The sequence below is a fragment of the Pleurodeles waltl genome, chromosome 9 (genome assembly GCF_031143425.1).
Source record: "Pleurodeles waltl isolate 20211129_DDA chromosome 9, aPleWal1.hap1.20221129, whole genome shotgun sequence".
Taxonomy (NCBI): Eukaryota; Metazoa; Chordata; class Amphibia; order Caudata; family Salamandridae; genus Pleurodeles; species Pleurodeles waltl.
In genome coordinates, this window is record NC_090448.1 from 191,054,213 (window position 1) to 191,068,349 (window position 14,137).

Below are 14,137 nucleotides of genomic sequence, written 5' to 3' on the forward strand. Positions count from 1 at the left end.
AGAACCAGGACCCCCCCTGTTTTTCACCAAGGAGCAAGGATAAAACTGGCAGACCTGCACCCCCGCCTCAGATCCCTATCAGATTCCAACAAGGAAGAACTACAGGAGAAGAAGGACTGCCCTGCTGGACCCCTGACCCGCACCTGGACACTGCACTCTGGAGGACTGCACCAGCTGCACACTTGGGCTTCACCACTAAAAGGACTTTACCTGTCTTCTACTGCTTCAAGAAGGGACTCCCGGTTTGATACAGGTACAGAGGATCTGCCCAGAGTCCCCTGCATCAAGTCCTGCAAGCAGAGCCCAGCTGACCAGTGTACAGTGGCCATTTGAGGATTCTGACGTGGTGCATTCTGGGAATTGTAGTCCCAACTCCCAAGAAGCAACTCAGAACTTCTGGAACCTTGGATCAAGTTGTGGACACTTCAAGGACACAAAAAGGACCTCTGGAAGAAGATCCAGAAGCTTGCAAATGTTTGGAGCAACTCCATAAATTGAAGAGGTGCATTGTGGGAGTTGTAGTCCCTGACCCCAAGAGGCACACCAGAGACTCTGAACCCTTGGCTGGTCCTGTGGACCACTTTCCTGAATCAAACACTTCTGAAAGTAAGTGTGACCGTGTTACCTCAAGGGTGGCCTCAACTCTGGACTTTGTTCCTTTCCAGTGTGACCTTTATAACCCTTTAAGCGCTAGTTGCTTCTATGCACTAGAAAGCATTAATTGTTTAAAAAGTAATATCTCCTGTCCCCCTTTCTGATTTTATTCATTTTGGTGTAATTTTAAAGATAAAAATAAAATCTACTTTTATAAATTGATTTCGGATTTTTAAACTGTTTCCTGTGTTTTATTTAATTACTGTTTTGTGATATTTGAATGCTTTACGCTTTGTCTCCTAAGTTAAGCCTTGTTGCTCGTTGACAAGCTACCAAGGGTTGAGCTGGGTTTAATTTACTGAGACCTAACTGGACCTAAGTGGAGGTTAGTGGCCTATTGCTAAGTGTAGGTACTTACCTGTCCTTACCAATTACCTATTTTCCAACATTCATATAATCTGGTGTTGTGTTTCCTTTGTGGTGGGGATATTGCGTCACGTGTGTTGTGTGTGTTGGGCAAACGCGTTACACATTGCCTCTGGGATACGCCTGACTGCTTGTGCCAAGCTACCAAGGGGGTGAGCAGGGGTTATCGCGGACGTGTAACTCCCTTGCCCTGACTAGGTAGGTTCTGCCTGGCTGAGGTGCATACCCTGGCCAGCCAGAAACCCCATTTCTAATAGTCAGCTAGTAGAGTATTTCACTTAGTACATAGCTATTACATGCTTGACTGACCCCCACAAAAATAATGCTTGTGACCAGAATAGTAGAAGCATGCTGAGGTTAGAACACTGTTGGCCTCTATATAAAAAAAAAAACTGAAATGCAAGAACTGAAATGCAGAACAGGTCATATCAAGCTAAACTATGTGAATGCTATATATGTTATGTACAAATTTTAATTGGACATGTTTCGAGGAAACAGTGGCGACAATGTCCAGGCCCACTAAATTTGTCACTTGGGGTCTTATTTATAAGCCCCCCTGCACCAAAGGAGCATCACTTTTATTACGTTCCAGTGGCGCAAACTGCACAGCCATATCTACAAGAACATATAAAGCCACACTGTGTGGCTTTCAGTGGTCTTGTAGATATGGCATGAGACAACTTAGCAAAAGTCGCTGCGTTGCCTCACACTGCTTTATTTAGGCGTGGTATGGACATTACAGTGGGTGTTCCCACGTAACACCCATGCAGCCATTTGACACATTCCCAAATTTACATGAAATTGTAAACCTAGGAATGAATCAAAAGCCTACTCCTTCCCAGGGGTGGCGAAAGGGAGGCGTAATGGGGAGAAATAACATTATTTCTCTCAGTTGTTTCCCCTTTCGATGTGTGCTGCATTTCGCAGCATGCATAGGAGGAACTCACCGCCATTGAATGTTTCTTTGCAGAAAGGTGTCCCTTACTGCACAAAAACTACCATCCCCACAATGCAGACACCCTTGCACCATTGTGCTAGGGTGCCTGCATTGGTGCTTGGCAGCCATTTGTGCACCAGCGCAGGGAGGAAAGGACCGACATTTTCAATATCTTCTAGCAAGAGCACATTTCAGCCCTTTTCCGGTGGTGCAGGGCAGTGCAGCAATGCAGTTGTTGCACAGCCCTGTGCCATGAGGCTTGTATATATGTCCCTAAGATGTGGCTCCATTCAGATTACTTCCTTTGCAAATTATGCAGACATGTTCCTTATCATATAGAAAAAGGAGCCTAAAACTGGGGCAACTGCCATTAATTCAAAAACGTAGCTGAACGAGAACATATTAGTTGATCATCTATCGCTGCTTGCTGACTAGTGAACACAGTCTATCATCCCAGAATACAAATACATTAAAATACTGATATAGAGTATAAAAAATAATAAAAAAATGGGAAGACATCGAAGTTGACTCTCAACTACATTGAATTGACAAGAAAAGCAATTCTTCATTGGAAATATCATTTCATTTCATTTTGAAAAATATGTTATTTAATACATGTTCAAACACTTCCAGCATTCTCCGAAGCTCTGAGATGACTGCATCCTCCAGAGTAGGAGCACAGTTGGATATCTCAGTATTAGCACAAGATTCTGCTGGTGAGCTCCAGGGCAACAACAGTCTTCCTAACTTCCAGCAACCAAAATGAAATGATCACTTCAAGAGGAACACAGCAAGTAAAAAAGAAAATAGGAAGGGCAAGCACTACATGCAGGGAAATGCTTGTGAAACTGTGTTGCTTATGCTTCAAGTGTATTAAAAACGTTTATTAAAGAAATGATGACAAAAAGTGAGAAGTATTTACAAAACAAGAGGGGTTTAGCTGTTCTGGTATCCTACCAATAGCTTTACTGAGAAACGGTGTGAAGGGCTTTCTTTGCTAGATTAATATTTATATTAATAGACTGTACCATTCTGGGATATTTTCTGTGGTACACGGTTTTACAACTGCTAATGAGCTTTGAAGCATTTTCGTAATTCATTTTGCACTGCCATTAGCAGTGGGTTGAAACTCTTGTGTGCAAGAAAAAATACTCATAATTGTGCTTCTTCCTATTTTTATTCAGTCATTGTTGTAAATGTCCTTTACTCTTTGGATCATGTGCCACGCCATTGGAAGTAGAGCATATCATTTATAATATGTGGCATTTTCCAGATATTTAGCTTTGCCCAATCTGCTGACGCTAACACCCCTCTGTACAATGTCACAAATATTTTGTAAAACCATGTGAACATCCATGCCTCAATTAAAAAACTCAAGTGCAAGACAAAGCCTTCAGCACACTGGTACACTAAATCCCTTGCTGACAGTAAATAATCCATGCCCAAACAGGTTGCCGGATTGCTCTAACTTCAAAATCAGCTGTATCATTACAAATAAATCATGACCCCACCCTTTATTTTGCAAGTAAGTTCTCCAACTCTGGTGGTTCTTAGCACACCCACTATCAGGCAGACTAAGAAGTGTAAGAAATTAGAAATAAGACAGCATGCCTTTTCAATGTATGCAATCTGGAAAAACATCCACCACATTCATTCAGGACACCCCAATCCTGCCATAATTTATGAGACTCGTCTCTTTAAAGACCACTACAATACAATGAAATAACCATCCACAACTCAGTCTCATCTCCTATTACTCGTTAACTTTATATTTTTCTTTGAACGTGGTCAGTGTTTCGCTGCCTTTTGGCTAGGTTTTGGCTATTTAAATATGACATAGATATATAGGCACACATATATTTTTGACAGTGTCATTGGCCAAATCCAGGATAACAAATAATAAAAGTAGGTGGCCCACAGGACTCCAACCAGGGTATTTCAAGGAGTCCACCATTCGATGGGTGGAATGCTGCCAGAGAATGCATTACCAGAAGAAGGACCATGAGGTGCCCTTTTTCTTGATTCTGAATTTGTGTAATGAATCCCATCTAAATAGTCTTTGTAAATGTTGATTTTACTTCTGCACATTGCAGCATTTGGTATTGCAAATACATAAATGCACATAAATAAGGCATGCCTTTGAAAATGCACAGGTGCCCTGCTTTCCTGGCCCTGGTTTCAGACTAACTACAGTGTAGGAGGCTGGCCTGGCTTGTAGTGGGTACCAAGTGGTACTTACACCTTGCACCAGGTCCAGGTATCCCTTATTAGTGTAGAGGGGTGTCTAGCAGCTTAGGCTGATAGAAAAGGTAGCTTAGCAGAGCAGCTTAGGCTGAACTAGGAGACGTGTAAAGCTCCTACTATACCACTGGTGTCATATGCACAATATCATAAGAAAACACAATACACAGATATACTTAAAATAAAGGTACTTTATTTTTATGACAATATGCCAAAGTATCTCAGTGAGTACCCTCAGTATGAGGATAGCAAATATACACAAGATATATGTACACAATACCAAAATATGCAGTAATAGCAATAGAAAATAGTGCAAGCAATGTATAGTCACAATAGAATGCAATGGGAGCACATAGGAATAGGGGCAACACAAACCATATACTCTAGAAGTGGAATACGAACCACAAATGGACCCCAAACCAATGTGAGCTCGTAGAGGGTCGCTGGGACTGTAATAAAACAGTGAGGGTTCGAAAAATAGCCCACCCCAAGACCCTGAAAAGTGGGTGCAAAGTGCACCTAAGTTCCCCAAAGAGCACAGAAGTTGTGGTAGGGGAATTCTGCAAGGAAGACCAACACCAGGAATGCAACAACGATGGATTTCCTGACGAGAGTACCTGTGGAACAAGGGGACCAAGTCCAAGAGTCACGATCAAGTCGGGAGTGGGCAGATGCCCAGGAAATGCCAGCTGTGGGTGCAAAGAAGCTGCCACCGGATGGTAAAAACTGTGGATTCTGCAAGAACGACAAGGGCTAGAAACTTCCTCTTCGGAGGATGGGTGTCCCACGTCATGAAGAAGCTTGCAGAGGTGTTTCCGTGCAGAAAGACCGCAAACAAGCCTTCCTAGCTGCAAGGGTCGCGGTTAGGATTTTTGGATGCTGCTGTGGCCAGGAGGGACCAGGATGTCGCCAATTACGTGAGGAGACACAGAGGGGGCGTCCAGCAAGACAAAGAACCCACTCAGAAGTAAGCAGCACCCGCAGAAGTGCCGGAAGAGGCACTACGAAGTGGAGTGAACCGGAGCTTACCCGAAGTCACAAAGGAGGGTCCCACGATGCCGGAGGACAACTCAGGAGGTCATGCACTGCAGGTTAGAGTGCCGGGGACCCAGGCTTGGCTGTGTACAAAGGAAATCCTGGAAGAGTGCACAGGAGCCGGAGCAGCTGCAAATCACACGGTTCCCAACAATGCAATCTAGCGTGGGGAGGCAAGGACTTACCTCCACCAAACTTGGACTGAAGAGTCACTGGACTGTGGGAGTCACTTGGACAGAGTTGCTGAGTTCAAGGGACCTCGCTCGTCGTGCTGAGAGGAGACCCAGAGGACCAGTGATGCAGTTCTTTGGTGCCTGCGGTTGCAGGGGGAAGATTCCGTCGACCCACGGGAGATTTCTTCGGAGCTTCTAGTGCAGAGAGGAGGCAGACTACCCCCACAGCATGCACCACCAGGAAAACAGTCAAGAAGGTGGCCGGATCAGCGTTACAAGGTCGCAGTAGTCGTCTTTGCTACTTTGTTGCAGTTTTGCAGACTTCCAGAGCAGTCAGCGGTCGATTCCTTGGCAGAAGGTGAAGAGAGAGATGCAGAGGAACTCTGATGAGCTCTTACATTCGTTATCTAAAGAATTCCCAAAAGCAGAGACCCTAAATAGCCATAAAAGGAGGTTTGGCTACTTAGGAGAGAGGATTGGCTAGCAACACCTGAAGGAGCCTATCAGAAAGAGTCTCTGACGTCACCTGCTGGCACAGGCCACTCAGAGCAGTCCAGTGTGCCAGCAGCACCTCTGTTTCCAAGATGGCAGAGGTCTGGAGCACACTGGAGGAGCTCTGGGCACCTCCCAGGGAGGTGCAGGTCAGGGGAGTGGTCACTCCCCTTTCCTTTGTCGAGTTTCATGCCAGAGCAGGGCTGGGGGATCCCTGAACCGGTGTAGACTGGCTTATGCAGAAATGGGCACCATCTGTGCCCATGAACGCATTTCCAGAGGCTGGGGGAGGCTACTCCTCCCCAGCCCTAACACCTTTTTCCAAAGGGAGAGGGTGTAACACCCTCTCTCTGAGGAAGTCCTTTTTTCTGCCTTCCTGGGCCAAGCCTGGCTGGACCCCAGGAGGGCAGAAACCTGTCTGAGGGGTTGGCAGCAGCAGCAGCTGCAGTGAAACCCCGGTAAAGGCAGTGTGGCAGTGCCCAGGTCTGTGCTAGAGACTCGGGGGATCATGGAATTGTCTCCCCAATGCCAGAATGGCATTGGGGTGACAATTCCATGATCTTAGACATGTTACATGGCCATGTTCGGAGTTACCATTGTGACGCTATACATATGTCGTGACATATGTATAGTGCACGAGTGTAATGGTGTCCCCGCACTCACAAAATCCGGGGAATTTGCCCTGAACAATGTGGGAGCACCTTGGCTAGTGCCAGGGTGCCCACACACTAAGTAACTTAGCACCCAACCTTTACCAGGTAAAGGTTAGACATATAGGTGACTTATAAGTTACTTAAGTGCAGTGGTAAATGGCTGTGAAATAACGTGGACGTTATTTCACTCAGGCTGCAAGGTCAGGCCTGTGTAAGAATTGTCAGAGCTCCCTATGGGTGGCCAAAGAAATGCGGCAGCCCATAGGGATCTCCTGGAACCCCAATACCCTGGGTACCTCAGTACCATATACTAGGGAATTATAAGGGTGTTCCAGTATGCCAATGTAAATTGGTGAGATTGGTCACTAGCCTGTTAGTGTCAATTTGGAAAGAAATGAGAGAGCATAACCACTGAGGTTCTGGGTAGCAGAGCCTCAGTGAGACAGTTAGTCATAACACAGGTAACACATACAGGGCACACTTATGAGCACTGGGGCCCTGGCTGGCAGGGTCCCAGTGACACATACAACTAAAACAACATATATACAGTTAAATATGGGGGTAACATGCCAGCCAAGATGGTACTTTCCTACACAACCCCCCCCCCCAAACGAAGGACAATAGGACTTGCCATGACCTGATGAGTCATCATTGTCTAAGTGGAAATATCTGGAGAGTCCATCTGCATTGGAGTGGGTACTCCCAGGTCTATGTTCCACTGTATAGTCCATTCCCTGTAGGGATATGGACCACCTCAACAATTTAGGGTTTTCACCTTTCATTTGTTTTAGCCAAAGTAGAGGTTTGTGGTCTGTCTGAACAATGAAGTGAGTGCCAAACAGGTATGGCCTCAACTTCTTCAGTGCCCAGACCACAGCAAAGGCCTCCCTCTCTATGGCAGACCAACGCTTTTCTCTAGGGGTCATCCTCCTGCTGATAAAAGCAACAGGTTGATCCTGGCCCTCAGAATTAAGTTGTGATAAGACCGCTCCTACCCCTAATTCAGATGCATCAGTTTGGACAATTAATTTTTTGGAGTAACAGGGGCTTTTCAGGACAGGTGCAGAGCACATGGCCTGCCTCAGCTCCTCAAAAGCTTTCTGACAGTTTGCTGTCCATAATACCTTTTTAGGCATTTTCTTAGATGTGAGGTCATTAAGAGGGGCTGCAATGGAGCCATAGTTCTTTATGAGCCTCCTGTAGTACCCAGTGAGGCCTAAAAAGGCTCTCACCTGAGTCTGAGTTGTAGGGGGAATCCAATCCATAATAGTTTGGATTTTCCCCTGAAGTGGTGCAATCTATTCTCCACCTACCAGGTGTCCCAGATAAACCACTTTCCCCTGCCCTATCTGGCACTTTGAAGCCTTGATAGTGAGGCCTGCCTTTTGCAGGGCCTCCAAAACTTTCCATAGGTGGACCAGGTGATCATCCCAGGTGGAGCTAAAGACAGCTATATCATCTAGATACGCTGCACTAAAAACCTCCAACCCTTGCAGGACTGTATTCACCAACCTCTGAAAAGTGGAAGGTGCATTTTTCAACCCAAAAGGCATTACTGTGAATTGGTAGTGCCCTCCAATGGTTGAAAATGCAGTTTTTGCTTTAGCATCCTCTGATAACTAGATCTGCCAATACCCTGCAGTCAAATCAAAGGTGCTTAGATACTTGGCAGATGCCAGTGTATCTATTATCTCATCTGCCCTGGGTATAGGGTAAGCATCAGTTTTAGTTACCTGGTTGAGACCTCTGTAATCTACACAAAATCTCATTTCCTTCTTTCCCTCTTTGGAATGAGGTTTTGGTACAAGTACCACAGGAGAGGTCCATGGACTTTCAGAGTGCTCAACCACTCCCAGTTCAAGCATTTTCTGAACGTCTTGTTTTATGCAGTCCCTGACATGGTCAGGCTGCCTATAGATCTTACTTTTGACAGGCAAGCTGTCTCCAGTATCTATAGTGTGCTCACACCAAGAAGTGGTGCCTGGCACAGTAGAAAAGAGTTCATAAAACTGACCCAGGAGATTTATGCAGTGGTCTTTCTGCTCAGCAGCAAGACAATCTGCCAGAACTACACCTTCCACTAGAGCATCTTGTTCTGTGGAAGAGAAGAGATCAGGGAGAGGGTCACTCTCTTCTTCCTGTCCTTCATCTGTTGCCATGAGCAGGGTGAGATCGGCCCTGTCATAGTAGGGTTTCAGGCGATTGACATGGAGCACCCTAAGGGGACTCCTGGCAGTGCCTAAGTCAACTAAGTAGGTGACTTCACCCTTTTTCTCAACAATAATGTGGGGTCCACTCCATTTGTCTTGGAGTGCTCTTGGGGCCACAGGCTCCAAGACCCATACTTTCTGCCCTGGTTGGTACTGAATCAGAACAGCCTTCTGGTCATGCCATTGCTTTTGGAGCTCATGGCTGGCCTGAAGGTTTTTACTGGCCTTTTTCATGTACTCAGCCATCCTAGATCTTAGGCCAAGTACATAGTCCACTATGTCTTGCTTAGGAGCTTTTAAAGGCTGTTCCCAACCCACCTTCACAAGTGTTTGAGGACCTCTTACAGGGTGTCCAAATAGGAGTTCAAAGGGGCTGAAGCCCACTCCTTTTTGGGGTACCTCCCTGTAAGCAAAAAGGAGGCAAGGTAACAGGATATCCCATCTCCTCCGGAGTTTTTCAGGGAGTCCCATTATCATTCCTTAGAGAGTTTTATTAAACCTCTCAACCAGTCCATTTGTTTGTGGATGATAGGGTGTGGTGAACTTGTATGTCACACCACATTCCTTCCACATGGCCTTTAAGTAAGCAGACATGAAATTGCTTCCCCTGGCTGATACCACCTCTTTTGGGAAGCCCACCCTGGAAAAGATTCCCAGGAGGGCCTTTGCCACTGCAGGAGCTGTAGTGGTCCTTAGAGGAATTGCTTCAGGATATCTGGTGGCATGGTCCACTACCACCAAGATAAACCTATTGCCTGAAGCAGTAGGAGGGTCAAGGGGGCCAACTATGTCAACCCCTACCCTTTCAAAGGGAACCCCAACCACAGGCAGTGGAATAAGGGGTGCCTTTGGAGTGCCACCTGTTTTGCCACTGGCTTGACAGGTTTCACAGGACTTACACAATTCCTTTGTGTCCTCTGACATTCTAGGCTAATGAAACAAGGAGACAAGCCTGTCCCAAGTTTTCATTTGCCCTAAATGTCCAGCTAAGGGAATGTCGTGGGCTAGAGTTAGGAGGAACTTTCTGTATTGCTGAGGAATCACCAATCTCCTGGCAGCTCCAGGTTTTGGATCCCTTGCTTCAGTATGCAAGAGGTTGTCCTCCCAGTAAACTCTGTGAGAGTCACTGACATCCCCATTTGCTTGTTTGACAGCTTGCTGTCTTAGACCCTCTAGTGTGGGACAGGTATGCTGTGCCACACTCAGCTCTTCCCTGGCAGGCCCCCCTTCACCCAAAAACTCAGCAGTGTCTGCTTCCAGCTCCTCTGGTGTAGGTTCTGCACAGGGTGGAAATTCTTCTTCCTCAGAAATTAAATCCACTGTAGAGGGAGGGATAGTAGGTAGTGTTTTACCTTTACTAACCCTAGCTTTAGGGGGCACTTGGTCCATTCTTCCAGGATCCAAGTCACCCTGTCCTTTTTGCTTTTTGGCCTGAGCCCTGGTTAAAGCAAAAATATGCCCTGGAATGCCCAGCATTGCTGCATGAGCCTCCAACTCCACTTCTGCCCAAGCTGATATCTCTAAATCGTTCCCTAGTAGACAGTCTACAGGTAAATCTGAGGCAACCACAACTTTCTTTGGACCAGTAATCCCCCCCAGTTGAGATTCACAACAGCCATGGGGTGGCTAAGAGTGTTGTTATGAGCATCAGTCACTTGGTACTGGTGACCAAGTAGGTGTTGTTCAGGGTGGACCGGTTTCTCTATTACCATGGTAACACTGGCACCTGTGTCCCTGTAGGCCTGAACCTCAACACCATTTATTAGGGGGAGTTGCTTGTACTTATCCTTGTTAAGGGGACAAGCAACCAAGGTGGCCAAATCAATGGCCCTCTCAGAGACTTATATAGCCTCTGTGGTCTCCCTAACAAGACCAACCCCAACTAAATTACCAAAAGTGAGCCCAGCTACTCCCTTGGATTGGCTATTAGTAGGTTTGCTCCCACCACCACTGCTATTACTAGGGGCACTAGGTGTAGCAGCAGGGGTTGTAGTGGTAGGAGGCTTGGTGCTTTTCTTTGGACAACTGGGATCAGTTGTCCAATGGCCTTTTATTTTACATAAATAGCACCATGGTTTCTTTACTTGATTTTGATTTGAAGAGGATTTGGGCCCACCACCAGAGTGTTTTTGTGGGCCTGATGAAGACTCATTTTTAGCTTTGTCCCCACCCTTGTCAGAAGACTTACCATCCTTCTTCTTGCCATCCTTGTCACCCCCTGTATGAACTTTTCTGTTCACCCTTGTTCTGACCGATTTGTCTGCCTTCTTTCCCAATTCTTGGGGAGAGGTCAGATCAGAGTCTACCAGGTACTGGTGTAACAAATCAGACACACAATTATTAAGAATATGCTCTCTCAGGATTAAGTTATACAGGCTTTCATAGTCAGAAATTTTACTGCCATGTAACCACCCCTCCAAGGCCTTCACTGAATGGTCAACAAAGTCTACCCAATTTTGTGAAGGCTCCTTTTTGGTTTCTCTGAACTTGATCCTGTACTGTTCAGTGGTTAAGCCATAACCATCTAGGAGTGCATTCTTAAGAACTGTAAAATCATTGGCATCACTTTCCTTAACAGTAAGGAGCCTATCCCTGCCCTTTCCACTGAAAGATAGCCATAAGATAGCAGCCCACTGCCTTTGAGGGACCCCCTGTACATTACAGGCCCTCTCAAGTGAAGCAAACCACTTGTTAATGTCATCCCCCTCCTTGTAAGGGGGAACTATCTTGTGCAGATTCCTAAAATCATGCTCTTTTACAGGATTACTATCTGTAATACTGCTGCTGCCACCATGGGGTCCAAACCCCAACCTCTGTCTTTCTTTTTCTAAGTCAAATGCTTGTCTATCTAAATCCAGCTGTTGCTTCTTGAGCTGCAGTCTGGATTCTTCCACTCTCAATCTATTGAGTTCCCTTTCTAACATTCTGTCTTCAGGGAGGGTGGGTTGGGCATGCCTTGACACAGAAGAATGGTGAGAATGAACAGAGGGAGACCTGTCCCTAACAGATGGCACTCTAACAACCTGGCCTAAAGGGGTAACTTCTATACTATGATGAGAACTCACATTAGTACCATCCATGCTAGGTGGCCTGCTAAGGGTCAGGTTGGGAAGGTTCCCTTCTAACCCTCTTACTGGGGGTGCCCCAGAATCAGAGTGTGAACCATCAGCCAATCTCTCACCAGAGGTGCCAACTAAGGTCTTATCCTGTTCAATGAGCATATTGACTAACAATTCTCTTGAGGGATTCTTCCCTACCCCAAACCTCTTTCAATGCAGAGAGTCCTTGCTCCTTTCCAGCTAAGGTGGTCATAAGCAACTTTGGTCAGATCAACAGTTTGACCTGTACCAGACATTATAGAAAAGGTGTAAGGGACAGAAAAAGAAATAAAAAGTTTCAGAACTTTTTAAAGAACAGAAAAAAACTTTTTAAAACTTTTTAAGAACTTTTTGAAAGTTTTAGAGGTACTTTTCAGCACTTAGCAAAAGAGTAAGAGAAGAAAAGCAAAACTTTTTGGTTAGGTGTACATACACTGAACTTGTTTTGTATATTTTTCTCTTATGAAAAGTACAAAATGACAAAGTGGTAAGTAGTTGCAAGTACTTATCCCACCGCTGCACAACCAATGTAGGAGGCTGGCCTGGCTTGTAGTGGGTACCAAGGGGTACTTACACCTTGCACCAGGTCCAGGTATCCCTTATTAGTGTAGAGGGGTGTCTAGCAGCTTAGGCTGATAGAAAAGGTAGCTTAGAAGAGCAGCTTAGGCTGAACTAGGAGCCGTGTAAAGCTCCTACAATACCACTGGTGTCATATGCACAATATCATAAGAAAACACAATACACAGATATACTAAAAATAAAGGTACTTTATTTTTATGACAATATGCCAAAGTATCTCAGTGAGTACCCTCAGTATGAGGATAGCAAATATACACAAGATATATGTACACAATACCAAAATATGCAGTAATAGCAATAGAAAACAGGGCAAGCAATGTATAGTCACCATAGAATGCAATGGGAGCACATAGGTATAGGGGCAACACAAACCATATACTCTAGAAGTGGAATGCGAACCACGAATGGACCCCAAACCTATGTGAGCTCGTAGAGGGTCGCTGGGACTGTAATAAAACAGTGAGGGTTAGAAAAATAGCCCAACCCAAGACCCTGAAAAGGGGGTGCAAAGTGCACCTAAGTTCCCCAAAGAGCACAGAAGTCGTGATAGGGGAATTCTGCAAGGAAGACCAACACCAGCAATGCCACAATGATGGATTTCCTGACGAGAGTACCTGTGGAACAAGGGGACCAAGTCCAAGAGTCACGATCAAGTCGGGAGTGGGCAGGTGCCCAGGAAATGCCAGCTGTGGGTGCAAAGAAGCTGCCACTGGATGGTAGACACTGTGGATTCTGCAAGAACGACAAGGGCTAGAAACTTCCCCTTTGGAGGATGGGTGTCCCACGCAGTGAAGAAGCTTACAGAGGTGTTTCTGTGCAGAAAGACTGCAAACAAGCCTTGCTAGCTGCAAGGGTTGCGGTTAGGGTTTTTGGATGCTGCTGTGGCCCAGGAGGGACCAGGATGTCGCCAATTGCGTGAGGAGACAGAGGGGGCGTCCAGAAAGACAAAGAGCCCACTCAGAAGTAAGCAGCACCCGTAGAAGTGCCAGAACAGGCACTATGAAGTGGAGTGAACCAGAGCTCACCCGAAGTCACAAAGGAGGGTCCCACGATGCCGGAGGACAACTCAGGAGGTCGTGCACTGCAGGTTAGAGTGCCGGGGACCAAGGCTTGGCTGTGCACAAAGGAAATCGTGGAAGAGTGCACAGGAGCTGGAGCAGCTGCAAATCACACGGTTCCCAACAATGCAGTCTAGCGTGGGGAGGCAAGGACTTACCTCCACCAAACTTGGACTGAAGAGTCACTGGACTGTGGGAGTCACTTGGACAGAGTTGCTGAGTTCAAGGGACCTCGCTCGTCGTGCTGAGAGGAGACCCAGAGGACTGGTGATGCAGTTCTTTGGTGCCTGCGGTTGCAGGGGGAAGATTCTGTCGACCCACGGGAGATTTCTTCGGACCTTCTAGTGCAGAGAGGAGGCAGACTACCCCCACAGCATGCACCACCAGGAAAACAGTCGAGAAGGTGGCCGGATCAGCGTTACAAGGTTGCAGTAGTCGTCTTTGCTACTTTGTTGCAGTTTTGCAGGCTTCCAGAGCAGTCAGCGGTCGATTCCTTGGCAGAAGGTGAAGAGAGTGATGCAGAGGAACTCTGATGAGCTCTTGCATTCGTTATCTAAAGAATTCCCCAAAGCAGAGACCCTAAATAGTCAGAAAAGGAGGTTTGGCTACTTAGGAGAGAGGATAGGCTAGCAACACCTGGA